This window comes from Acinonyx jubatus, chromosome B2 (assembly GCF_027475565.1).
Source record: "Acinonyx jubatus isolate Ajub_Pintada_27869175 chromosome B2, VMU_Ajub_asm_v1.0, whole genome shotgun sequence".
Taxonomy (NCBI): Eukaryota; Metazoa; Chordata; class Mammalia; order Carnivora; family Felidae; genus Acinonyx; species Acinonyx jubatus.
The window spans coordinates 37,260,608-37,275,299 of record NC_069385.1 but is presented as its reverse complement, the minus strand read 5'-3'; positions in this window follow the sequence as shown (position 1 = coordinate 37,275,299).

The window sequence follows — 14,692 nt, the reverse complement described above, 5'->3', positions numbered from 1 at the left end:
AAACAAATACAAGGACAAGAACAGCCCTCCATTAGTTGTGGGAAATCATCAGGTTCCCTTTGCCTTAATCATGGACATAGCAAGGAGCACCATAAGGAAGAGTATTAAAACATACCCATTGGGTAGTTTTAAGATGGTACTAAATGAAACAAGCTAAGATAGAAGTCATGAAAGCTCAGAAAAAGTTGTGCAGGTCCCCTAGGGCCACTTGACCCAAAATGGAGAATGAAATGAGATAAGTTCATGAGCCTACTGGCAAAACTGCTATTACAGCTTTAGAAAACTATAGATTTCTTTGATTTTATTCTTTATATCTCTTGAACTCTCTGTGCTCCACCCCCCAACCTTTGGTTATTTATTCATCCCCTCATTCACTTAGTCCACAAATATTTATTGAATGCCTAGTATGTTCCAGGCACAGCATTATGCCCAGGGTATGCAATCCTTAACAAAACAGACCTGTCTCTATCCTTCTTGGGCTTAGAGTGTGAGACAGTAACTCCCTGTTGTTTAATAGTCGAGAGTTATCTTATCATAACTCTGTTGAGGAGCCCAGGGCCAGGCACTTAATAGGAGCGCATCATGAAGATAGGAATGGATCTGAAGTGTGCAAATCCTAAGACAACTACAAAAATAAAGAAAGCAGAGGCAGAGCAATTCAATAAGCTGTGCCTCCGCACTTGGAAATTCTCCTTTCAGGGCAAACTCATGGTGTTCCTATATTTTGTTTTAATAAAGAAATTAGAATTTCTATAGAGCAACAGTCTTTAGAGCTCTTGGAGAATCAAAAGAGCAACGTGATGAGCCCTCTCATGAGCCTGCTACAGAGCAGCTCTGGTTTCATCTGGTTTACATCTTGGGCTTTTAAACAAAGGTTTCTACAATAAGAACATGTAGATTGAAAACTCCTGCTTTAGAAGAGCAGACCCCCATAGTGACCAAGAAACCTCCTGCAATGTGACATGCATGGGAAACAGCTCAAAATGCAAGCACCATGAATGGGGGGGGCACCGTCTTCTTATATGAAGAGTGGACTATTAAATTAATGTTTAACCCAATGACAGTAGCTGTAGGTGACAGTGACTTGATTCTTTCTGGTGTTTTATTCCTCTCTCATGTGACTGAAGAGATAAGCAGGAAGGGAATGAAAAAAGGCAAACTTTTTCTTCACAATGCCTGTCACCTGCCAAGTGATAATTTCCCTGCTCATGGTCTGAATGTTCTCCTTCCTTTTTGAAGCATTTTACGTCTATGAGTTTCTGAAGAGCTGTTCATGGGGACTGAAAACACAAGGATCATAGGAAGTGCATAAGTTAATTTTTTAATGAGTTGGGATATGAAAGTTTGATGAAAACCTCTTCTTACCGATTTTATATGTGTCATTTTTATTATCTTGCGAACTTTTAGAAAGAGGAGTGAAACTCCTATTTCCCGGGCTACACTAGCCTCTGAATAAGATCAGATAATCACAATAATAATCATCAGTATATTCTGGCTCTATTTCTGCACAATCTAACCTTCCAAAAACTGTTCCCCAGATGGTTCTGAGTTTTCTTAGGTGGATCTTATGCTTTGGCCACCTTTCATCAGATGCCCTTTCATTCTTATTGACAGTCACAATTTCCTTAGTCACCTTTAACATCAAAAGTGGCAGCTATACCACAATGATCCCAAAGTCACTTATAATGAACTGGTTAAAAGTTCCAGCCCTTTAATCAGACTGCTCAAATCTTAGTTGTGCCAGAACCCTGAAGAGACTCTGCAGATAGAAGTAAAGACAGCTCAGAGATGTCTGCAAGCACTAAATACCAGATGGACAGTGGGTTTTTGCTTGCATAACAGGCAAACAGTGATAAGGATCAAATTGCTCACCCCTCATCCCCAGTGCCTTGGCTCTGTCTGCCTCAATGTTTCAGAATGCAAATATAACTCTAGAAACAGAAGTGGAGTATATTGAGAACAATGTCTCAATACTTTTCTACCCCCAGAGAAATCATGTTCATATAGACAATAAAGTTTTATTTTTTGATCACTTGAATTCACTGACTGATAACTCTTCCCTTTTATGTAAAATTAATTAAATGATTAATCATGCAAAACTGATTATTTATTAAGTCTAAATATATAATTATAATATGATACATAATTATAAAGTGTTATTTACAATAAGATTTAACATTATGTATAATTACTATAAAACATTAATAGCTTATGCTATATATATAATTGCATTTTAATTTTTCTACACTATTGTATCTTTTTTGGGTAATTCATTTAATCAGTCAATATTCCAAAAAAAAATATTTTGCAATTTTTCAGCTTTTCATTGGTTTGTAAATGGTTTATTAAATCAATTGGAGGCCTATACTCATATTTATTGGGAAAAGAACATATGTTCTATTCCAATGAATCAGAGAACACAAGCTATAAATGGGGCAGTGGTGGAAGGGCCAAAATCTCAAGTCCAGGCCTTATGAGAAAAAGCTTTTAGACATGTAAATTGAAAGCTGCCCCTTCTCAGATATTCTTGTTTATTTAAAGAAGTTTCTAGCTAATCTCTTTATAACTAAAAACTAAATCTGCATCTGCTAAATTTCCCTATGAGAACTTAAAAATACATTACCATTTAACACAGGCTAAGACAACCCCCTCCCAATGCGCTAACAACCATTGCACCTGAAATTTTCAGCTGCACAGGGGAGATTGGGCAACAGAGTATTGTTTTAAGAGAACAATAGATCTTCTTATAGATTCACTAGAGACATGAGCAACAAAGCAACTACTGGAAAGTCTGGTAAATCTTTGCATGCATCTGGAATTCATAGGAAGAAATGACATAGGACCATTATTTGTCTTATATGAATTCAAAAAGTCATCTTGTTGAGCAATGTATTTTTTTTCCTAGGGATATTTGTACTTCAACATAGTATAACTCTTTCTTGTACACAGATGTACATGATGAATGAATAGAGCAAGGGCCCTTGGTTTCAATGTTCTCACCCTCCAAAACTGAATTATACCAAGATGCTGCTAATTACACAATAGCTCTTCTAACTGAAAGCTCACAGCAACAAAACTCACAGTAGGGGGTTTTAATGGATAATATAATATTGAATAATCAACTCTTTAGCCCTTGAAGTGGTACTCAGCTTTTAAAGTTAAAGGCAACCAGACCTGGGATGGAAAGGAGCCATACATTTAATAAAGAGAAGAAATAGTAACAGAAATCAAAATAATTTCCTCTTTACCACATTTCTCCCTCCACACACATTTCATACATTTATTAACAAAGAGGATTACCTTGTTTACCATCTCATCAAGACATATTATATTTATTTTATTGAAGACATTGAATGGAATATCAATTGGACTCAGATAATAGAGTTCATTTTTTCATACTCTGCATAATTACATTATTACTGACATTAATAATTATTTATGATTATTACCATTCTTTAAGCACCAAGATATTATGGTAAGACTTTAAGCATTAAACTAATTTTCTCATCAACCTGTGTGGAACTGTAATATTCCTCTTACAGATAGGAAAATGGAGGTATACAGTAAGTATGTTGGTTAAGATCATACAGATAATAAGTGCTGAAGAGGTATTCAAATTTGGGCTTTCTAAATCTATTATGATATAGGAGTTTTTGACTACATGGTTATTACCTCTCAAATATACTTTTTGTTTGTTTGTTTGACTGAAATTGTAGAAATGCTGAAAGCCATAAACAGACTGGTTCTGGATCCCTTGTTAGGATCTCAAGGTCTTCAATGAAATCAATTGTCACCTTTTCCAATAAGGATCTGGTGTCTCAAGCAAATAATATGAAACCATCTTCTCTTTGACATGGAATCTCCTCGGGCAAAGAGTCAAGAGTCTTTTGGTTGTTTCCTGGCTATTCAGGCCAACATTGGGACAATTCTAAATCTAACCAGCCTCTCAGTGGAGACACTATTGATATTTAATGTGAAACAAAATATCCCTAGTATATTTGTAGTGCTGAACTGTCCCAATCCTTGCAGGACACTTGCATTCCTGGCTACCACCCAGTAAATATCAGTGGTGCCAAAAGGCCCCCACACAAACACAAACTCCTCTGGGAATGATACTGCCCCTAGCTAAGAACTGAGTTCATTCTTACAATGCTCTATAGTCACCAGGCTGCTGCACCATATAGCTGCAAAAAGCAGTCTTGAATTTTCCCTGCAGCGTTACATCATTTTTATTCTAGTCCAAGAATGTTAGGCGCTGATAACATGCTGCCATAGGCAGATCTGGACTAAGCCACTGCTCTGGGGCAAACCTATATAAGATCAAGGGAGAAGGACTAGGGAGTCCGATCAAAATGTCTGGAAGTAGTAAGATGGCCAGTCTCCATACTGAGTCATAATCATTAGTGGGAAGGAAAAGGAAGAGAAAAGGCATTAGTAGGTGCATGTTTCCAGTTCACTGGAAGAAAAGAGCAGTAGTAAAGCCCAGTTTGGGCTCCATCTGTCTAGCTGCCAACTTCCCTCATGCTATTGGCTCATGACACGGTAATTCTCTGTCTGAAACCTAACAGTTCTTTCTGCCTTTACAATCATTTCTCAGTCACCTAGTAACTACTCATAAGCCCCACAAAAGGCAGGCCAACTGTCTACTTTCATGTCTGGTGAAATTTATTCTTGAAATATGTCACTATGAAGACTTGATGCCCCATTCAGCACATTTTGAGTTATATTTTTGAAAGAGGATGTTTGGGCAATGACACACAAATTACATGCACAAAGCCAAATTAATTATTTGCAGATATGTAGTATAATTATATGGGTTTATGCTATCCATCTGTGAACCTTAGTCTCCCCTGGTGCAAGTACTGCTTACAATAAAAAGGGTTTAATAAGTTTAAGAAAAATGTATTATACTTACATTTGCACGAAAGGAAAGCCTTCATTATTTGATGGCATTCATGGCCTCCTATGGGCAGAGGAGACCATGATAGGCCAACTGATCCAGTCTCTGGCATTCAAGAGGAATCACTTTTAAACAAACTCTGAAAGATGGTGGCAAGGAGGTACCACAGACACCTGAAGAAATATTTCATTATTTAGTATCTTTCACCTTCAAGAATTTTTTCTATTACTATACCTACATTTCCTGAAGCAATTTAAACTATCCACAATTATCTGGTGCCCACTGATGCCAAAAAACACCCAGCCATCTCCTCTATGTTAAAATACATCATGGCTGAGAGTTGTTATTCAATGATTTCTACCTATTCTTTAGACTGAGTATTATCAGTACAATCAGCATTTCTAATATCTCTTGTTTTATAAAACTTAAAGATATTTTTAATAATAGAGACATTTGTGCAATAAGACTAGCCAAAGCAGGATTGCAAATTGATGGGGAGATCATCCTTTTATGCATTTTTATATGTAGTGGTATCATCTCAGCTTTTAAAAATAGCATCATGTGACTGGCTGTGTGCCTTTCATTGTCCAAGTGCCTCATTATTATGGCACAATAACATAAGAGCCGCCTTGGAAATTGTATGTTATACAAAGAGGTAATAAAACAAAATGAGGATGGAGTGGCTACCTTTGCCATGGGTGTTAGGGCTGCTTTACAGCAGTGACCCTTCAGCCTCATCTTCTAGAATGAGAAAGAACTTTCTTTTTTTTTTAAACACTTTTTTTAATGTTTATTTATTTTTGAGAGAGACAGAGACAGAATGTGAGTGGGTTAGGGGCAGAGAGAGAGGGAGACACAGAATTCAAAGCAGCCTCCAGGCTCTGAGCTGTCAGCACAGAGACCAATGCAGGGCTCGAAGTCACAGACTGTGAGATCATGACCTGAGCCGAAGTTGGCCACTCAACCGACTGAGCCACCCAGGAGCCCTGAGAAGAAACTTTCTAACAGGGAAGAGGGAGTTACTTTTAGAGGGAATATTATATGACATAAGTGTACAGAACCAAAAAATAAACTCAAGGTTCCATATATACCAGCATACTGACACACAGGGTAAAAGAAATAAAATGAGGGGAGGAAAGTAAAATGTATTGAGCTCTGTCTATGCGCTGGATGCATCACATACATGGTTTTAGTTCATCTTCACCATGGTTATATACACTGACTCACATTTTACCCATGAGAAACTCAAAAGTGCAGAAGGGTTACTATGTTGCCTGAGGTCAGATAAATAGTAAGTGGCAAAACCAGGATAAGAAACCAGGACTGGGTGGTGATAAAGCACAGGCTCTGGGTTCGTCATATCACTCTTTTACTCCAAAACTGGTAGATAGATAGACAGTGGTCAGACCATGAGAACTTTGATTGCACTGCTAAGGAATTTGTATTTTATAGGCTGAAGAGGAATTATTTTTATAATTTTATTTTTAGGAAAAAAATATAAAAATAACTCTTGCAATAGTGCGGATCAGAAATTTAACATAGTAGAAATGATTTCAGAAACATGTTGTCAGAGGCTAATGCACTAGTCCAGGAGGGGTTGGGGGGGGCGGCGAAAGTTCAGGGCAGACCCAGTGAAGATCTAACCTAAGACAGTAGCAATGAGGATGATATGGAACAAAGAGATTCACAAGCTCTTCCAAAGGTTTTATCTCTTGGGCTTGGTGACTGCTTTGATGTGGGAATGAAGGTTTCTGAGGAGTCTGGTATCACTCCCAGGTTACTAACTTTGGCAGAAGATAGGGCGTGGTAAATAATGGTACTATAAATCAAGATAGTAAATGCCAAAAGAAGTAGCCAGTTTGGAAGTAAAAGATGAAGAGTTTAGTTTTAAGGACATGTTGAATTTGAAATAGATATATCCCATAGATAAGCAGCCCTCTCAGAATAGCTGAGGGTTGGCAGAGAAGAGAAAAATCATCCTGAGAAAAAGACACAAAATAAAGAGAACATGTTAGGAATAAACCCCCAGGGGCACCAACTTTTAAAAAATTTGGATACAGAAGAAGAAGTGAGTATAGAAGAGGAAGGAGATCTAAAGGACTCATCCAAGGGGTGGAAGAAAGTGACAAGTATGGTATCTTAGAACCTGAGACAGGAGAGTATTGAGGAACCAATGGTGGTGAGCACAGACAAATGATACTGGAACTAATAAGAACCCATCAGTATGAATAATTGTAACATTAGTGGTAATACGGTCCAGAGAAGCTCAAGTGAAGCTATTTGAGCCAAATAGTGGTGGTGCACTGAGGAATTAGTGGGAAGTGAAGAATTAGAGCTAATGAAACAGTGCATTTTAGGAACTTGGAGCATAATAACTGAATTGAGTGTGCAGAAATCTTAAGATTCATTCATAAAAGCAAATCTATGATCTCTTTAAATGTCTTCAATAAGGATAATCCTCCCTGCTCCTAGATAAAAACTAGGCAGATTCAATGTCTTCTCTTTCAGTTAATGAAAATTCTTATAGGCACTTCAAATTCCCATTTCAATAAGTAAAATTATCCAAACAATATAATAAACAAGTTTTCAATGTTTGTTTAAAGATAAACATTTGTTCCTCTCCCTTGGTGAGGAGGGGAATTTCAGGGAGACACCTCAGCTTGGATGGCACCTTCTGCCACTCATTCAAGGGTGGCAGAACCTTCACTGTTGCCTCATCTCCTGATACTGTGTGCTCTCTCAGCCTCCCCATGTCTGCCATGGTGCAATCTTAGTAGTTATGCACTTATCCCATATAACAGGACTTGTAGAGACTCTAGTCCTTTTCTCACTTCTATATTCATGAGGAAGCCATGCATTGAGAGGCACAAGGTCTAGCTTTCCAAATGGCTGCCTGGAGAGGCCTAGGAACACAACCTGGGTGTGCCAAGGGTAGGGTGGTTAATGCCTCATGAGTTGAATTTGCACCAGAGAGAGACAAGAAATGGGAAAAAGCCAACAGGCAAATGGCTCTCCATTACGTCCATTGAGGAAATATTGTAAGGCATGGTGGTTCCACAAGGCTGTCTGGAAGATGTACTTTGGAAACAAGCAACCAGCTATGTGTTTTTGTGGAGCTATAGCATGCTCAGTAATGTACTGCCTGGTATATGTGTTCTCTATTTCTCTGCCTCACTGACCTTTATCCTTGATCTTACCAAATTGAGATTGTACCTCCCCATACAGTCTTAGCATATAAGCTTTCAGTAGGGCTTTATTAAGGACTTTGAGCCAAGACAGAGGCAGTTGTCTTCTTTGCTCTTACTTCCCACTAGACAGCAGTTTTTTCTCTAACCCACTGAGAGTGAGACTTTACTGGCTCTGTTATACCATGACTCTATACACTGTTTAACATCAACTCTTTCTTTCCCTGGGCACTTTGTGGACACTTTTGAGTGAATCCTCTGACAACAACTCCTTTAACCCAGCCAGGCAGTGCTTCTCCTTAGGCTACTTATTCCAAATATCCCACTAATGTCTCCAGTGATACAACTCACAGCTTCTTACTTCTGAACACCACTATCCAGGAGACCACATTCATTCACAGATGTGAGTCCAACACCAGCCTACAACTTCCTCCAATTTCAAAGAATGGAAATACGTGTACAACACACATTTTTATGGTTCTGTTTGTATGTGTGTATTATTCACATACATGCATACCCATAAGATTCTTTAAGTTGTCCCCTTGAAGCCCTTCTAATAAGATGTAGAATTGAAAAATTGTACCCTTCATTCCCATGGGCAGAGGGGAAGAGGGATATAGACTCACAGCTATATATACAAAAGCTCTCCTCAAATATTTGTCTCAAAAAATACTTTCTTTGATTTTTAACCCTAGATAATTTTATATTCTTAGTATGTGAGGGGTTCAAAACTCAAGGAATACATTTTTGGTAACATACTTTGAAATTTTATATATGACCTAGTATCTCTTCTGAAATTCAACATCTGTTGGTTTGCCTAGACCAAATCCAACTTTAATATCTTCATAACGAAAAAGGTGAGAAATAAGATAGTACCTAAAGGAAGGAATAGAGGAGCGCTTGGGTGGCTCAGTGGGTTAAGCGTCTGACTGTTGGTTTCAGCTCAGGTCATGATCTCAGTTTGTGAGCCCCACATCGGGCTCTGTGCTAACAGTGCAGAGCCTGATTGGGATTCTCTCTCTCCCTCTCTCTGCCTCTCCCCCATTCTCTCTGTCTCTCTCAAAAATAAATAAATAACTTTAAAAAAATAAAAAAAATTAAGATAGGTATAGAGTTTAAGAAGTATTTTAAGATTTTATTTTATTTTGATGTAAAGTGAAAATGATTTATGTAGGTTCAAAATTCTGTTTGCATGGACCTAGTAAAGAAGAAAATATTTACAATATATATTAACAAAAGGATATTTGTCTTCATTTGGTTACTTTCCTAATCTGTAAAATACTAATAATATCAATTAACATAGAGAGGTTGTGAAAATTAAGTGAAATAAAAAATGTTAAGTGTGTTAACGGCACCTATCCCAGAATAAGAACTCAAAGAAACAGGAATTTGAATATTAAGCTGAAAATGTTTAAAGATTTTCTGGAATCATACTGTAGGCCCTTTTTTAAAAAAAACCTCAACTGTTAATCTATCAGTTTTGCAGTTTTCAGTAACTTGGATGAAAGTAATCAGAATGGATTTATGCTTCATAAATATAAAATCCCTTTCTTTTTAAGGCCTGCCAATTGGCTTTAATATAAATCTCCCTCTTTTATTTTCTATAATTTTTAATATCATTCATATATGTATGAACATATATGATGCTTTAGCCCAGGTTCCTTTCCCTTTCCAGGAACATTCTGATCCTATATGTGATTTCATAATAACTGATTTCCCTGGACTTAATTTGAGTCAGTTGTCTCATTAAATTGCAAGAAAGTCATCCAAATCTGCTGACTTCACTCTTCTATTGAGACAACACTCACCTTTAATAAAGTAATGATAATAGAATAATATCTAACAAACATTGAGTGCTTGTGTGCAAGGTTCTGTGTTAAAAAGATTGTTTGCCTTAATACCCACAGTGGTCTTATGAGACACGTATTTTTACTATCCCCATTTAACACATGAAGAAAATGAACTTAGAGAAATTAGATTTTCAAAATGATTCTTCCCCCACCCCCCAAACTTGCTAATGTCTTAAAAGCAACAACTTTCCAGGAAGGACAGGAGTCCTAGTACGGAGGCAAAGGGCTATAGCTCTTTGACCAGATGCGGTGGCCTCCCACAGAGCAGTCTTTGCCCTCAGGGAGACATAAGTCAGTTCTAGCATTCTTCCCACCACAGAAACATACCTCACTCATAATGAATCCACAGATATTTTTACTGAGGAATGCATGGTATAATACAGAAGAATATTTACCTTGCAAACTGCATAAAATCCTCTTCAGGAGTTTCTTTCTCTAAAAACCCATTCCCCCAACCAGGTATTCCATCTCCCTTTTCCTTCCTTTCTTTATCCCCTGAGGAAGAGAATCAACTCAGTTTGAATATACCACTGAACAAACAAAAGCTAGACCAACAGAAGGCAGTTCAATGAATATCAACTGTTACTTAAGAATGCCTGTTCAGTTGGATGGGAGAGGGTGTCTCATCCACTTAGCCCCAGTGACCTATCCAATTTATCCATTATGTACTTAACACTTATTAAGGATGGATAGTAGCAAGGCAGAGTCTGATACAACAAAGAGATTTTTCTCATCAAGTCTTTGCTGGACTGGGATCAGGACCAATTACCTGAAAACAAGGACCAAAATACAAAATAGAGAACAGGATGGACATGCCCTCTTAGACTTTAGAATAGAGGATATCAAGCTTCCTTATGAGCTTTATGTAAAGTATTTGAATCAATCCTTGTGAACCACCATGCTGAATTCTGAAATTTAATTAGCCTTTTAAGGGGTATATTTAGATGTGGGTTACTACAGAAATAGAGGAAAAGCAAAGATGCTTCCTATGCAAAATGAAAGAAAAAAAAGGACAAGAGGAAGGAAGAGACAATGATAAAAACATTCTATAAATGTAAAATTTTCTTTACCAAACTGTCTTTTCAAAGGCCATGTTTCCAAGTTTTGTTGGGTCTCTGATTAGATGGAAATATTCCTTAAGACACAGACATTTTAGAGAAAGTGTTAAAATAACGATATTTGGTAAGTTCCTCATCAGCAACCAATTTTGAAAACAGAGGTCACATTTTTCTCACAACTAAATATATATTGCTAGTAAAGATGGAACAATCACCAACTTCTCTTCAATTTCCATAAAAAGACTCTTACCCTAAGTGAGAAAATTTTTTCAGTTTTTTATTTAAATTCCAGGTAACATATAGTATAATATTAGTTTCAGGTGTGCAACATAGTGATGCAACACTTCCATACAACACCTAGTGCTCATCACATCAAGTGCACTCCTTAATTCCATCACCTATTTTGCCCATCCACCTACCCACCTCCCCTCTGGTAATCATCAGTTTGTTCTTTGTAGTTAAAAGTGTTTCTTCATTTGCCTCTCTCTCTTTTTACCCCTTTGCTCATTTGTTTCATTTCTTAAACTACACACATGAGTGAAATCATATGGTATTTGTCTTACTTTGACTGACTTATTTCACTTAGCATAATACTCTCTAGTTCCATCCATGGCATTGCAAATAGCAAGATTTCATTTTTTATGGCTGAGTAATATTCCAGTGTGTGTGTGTGTGTGTGTGTGTGTGTGTGTGTTGTGTGTGTGTGTGTGTGTGTACCACATTCTTTATTTATTCATCTATGGATAGACACTTGAGCTGTTTCCACACTTTGTAGATAACACTGATATAAACATTGCGGTGCATGTATCCCTTTGAATTAGTATTTTTTTATTCTTTGGGTAAATACCTAGTAGTACAATTGCTGGATTGTAGGGTAGTTCTATTTTGAGGAAACACCATACTGTTTGCAGAATGGCTGCACTAGTTTGCATTCTAATCAACAGTGTAGGAGGTTTCCCTGTCCCCACATCCTCACCAACACCTGTTGTTTCTTGTGTTGTTGATTTTAGCCATCTTGACAGGTGTGAGGTGATATCTAATTGTAGTTTTGATTTATATTTCTCTGATGAAGAGTGATGTTGAGCATCTTTTCATGTGTCTGTTGGCCATCTGTATGTCTTGTTTGGAGAAGTGTCTATTCATGACTTTTTGTTTTGTTGATTGTTTCATTCACTGTGTGGGTTTTTATTTTGATGAAGTCCCAATAGTTTATTTTTGCTTTTGTTACTCTTGCCTCAGAAGACATACCTAGAAAAAAGGTGCTAGACTGATGTCAGAGAGGTTACTGCCTGTGTTTTCTTCTAGGATTTTTATAGATTCAAGTCTCACACTTAGGTCTTTAATCCATTTTGAATTTTTTTGTGTGTATGGTGCAAGAAAGTGACCCAGATTCATTCTTTTGCATGTTGCTGTCCCATTTCCCCAACACTGTTTGTTGAAGAGACTGTCTTTTTCCCATTGGATGTTCTTTCCTGCTTCGTCAAAGTTTAATTGGCCATATAATCGTGGGTTCATTTCTGGGTTTCCTACTCTGTTCTATTGGCCTATGTGTCTATTTTTGTGTCAGTAGCAGACTGTTTTAATCACTACAGCTTTGTTATATAACTTGAAGTCCACTTCAGCTTTTATTTTCTTTTTAAAGTTTGCTTTGGCTATTCAAGGTCTTTTGTGGTCCCATACAAATTTTAGGATTGTTTGTTCTAGCTCTGTGGAAAAATGCTGTTGGTATTTTGATAGGGATTGTATTAAATGTGTAGATTTGTGAATGTAGACATTTTAACAATATTTGATCTTCCAATCCATGAATATAGAATGTTTGTCCATTTCTTTGTGTCCTCTTCAATTATTTTCATCACTGTTTTATATTTTTCAGAATATAGGACTTTTACCTCTTTGAATAAGTTTATTCCCAGGTATCTTATTATTTTTGGTGCAATTGTAAATGGGATTGATTCCTTGATTTTTCTTCCAGCTGCTTCATTATTGGTGTATAGAAATGCAACCGGTTTCTGGACATTGATTTTGTATCCTGTGATTTTACTGAATTCATGTATCAGTTCTAGCAATTTTTTGGTGGAGTCTTTCAGGTTTTCTATAAATCTGCAAATAGTTATAGTTTTACCTTTTCCTTGCCTATTTTGGTGCCTTTTATTTCTTTTTGTTGTCTGATTGCTGATGCTAGGGCTCCTAGTACTATGTTAAATAACAGCGGTGAGAGTAGACATACCTGTCTTGTTCTTTACTGGAGAGGAAAAGCTCTCATTCTTCCCCATTGGGGATGATATTGACTGTGGTTTTGAATATATGGCCATTATTATGTTGAGATATGTTCCCTCTAAACCTAGTTTTGAGGATTTTTATTATGAATGGATGTTGTGCTTTGTCACATGCTTTTTCTCTATCTATTGAAGTATCATATAATTCTTATCCTTTTTTAAAATTAATGTGGTGTATCATGTTGATTGATTTGTGAATATTAAACCACTCTTGTAACCAAGGAATAAATCCCGCTTGATGGTGGTGAATGATTTTTTTAATGTATCATTGGATTCAAATTGCTGGTATTTTATTGATCATTTTTGCACTCATGTCCATCAGTAATACTGGCCTGTAATTCTCTTTTTTAGTAGACTCTTTATCTGGTTTTGGTATCAGGGTAATGCTGGCCTCATCGAATGAGTTTGGAAGTTTTCCTTCCTTTCTATTTTTTTGGAATGTTTTGAGAAGAATAGGTTTTAACTCTACTCTAAATGTTTGGTAGAATTTGCCTTTGAAGCTATCTGGCCCTGGTCTGTTGTTTTTTGTGAGTTGACTACTGATTCAATTTGTTTGCTGGTTATTTGTCTGTTCAAGTATTCTGTTTCTTGCTGTTTCAGTTTGGTAATTTATATGCTTCTAGGAATTTATCCATTTCATCCAGATTGTCCAATTTGTTAGCACATACTTTTTCATAATATGCTCTTGTACTTGTTTGCATTTCTGTGGTATTTATTTCTCCTCTCTCATTTGTGACTTTATTTGGGTCCTTTCTATTTTCTTTTTGATAAGTCTGGCTAGAGGTCTGTCAATTTAGCTAATTTTTTCAAAGAACCAGCTCCGGTTTCATTGTTCTGTTCTATCAGGTTATTTTAATTTCTATATAATTTTTTCTGCTCTAATTTTTATTATTCCCTTCCTTCTATTGGCTTTAGGCTTCATTTGTTGTTCTTACTCTAGTTCCTTTAAGTGAAAGGTCCAGTCGTTTATTTGAGATTTTTCTTGATTCTTTTTAATTATTTTTTTTAATATATGAAATTTATTGTCAAATTGGTTTCCATACAACACCAAGTGCTCATCCCAAAAGGTGCCCTCCTCAATACCCATCACCCACCCTCTCCTCCCTCCCACCCCCCATCAACCCTCAGTTTGTTCTCAGTTTTTAACAGTCTCTTATGCTTTGGCTCTCTCCCACTCTAACCTCTTTTTTTTTTCTTTTTTCCTCCCCCTCCCCCATGGGTTTCTGTTAAGTTTCTCAGGATCCACATAAGAGTGAAACCATATGGTATCTGTCTTTCTCTGTATGGCTTATTTCACTTAGCATCACACTCTCCAGTTCCATCCACGTTGCTACAAAAGGCCATATTTCATTTTTTTTTCATTGCCACGTAGTATTCCATTGTGTATATAAACCACAATTTCTTTATCCATTCATCAGTTGAT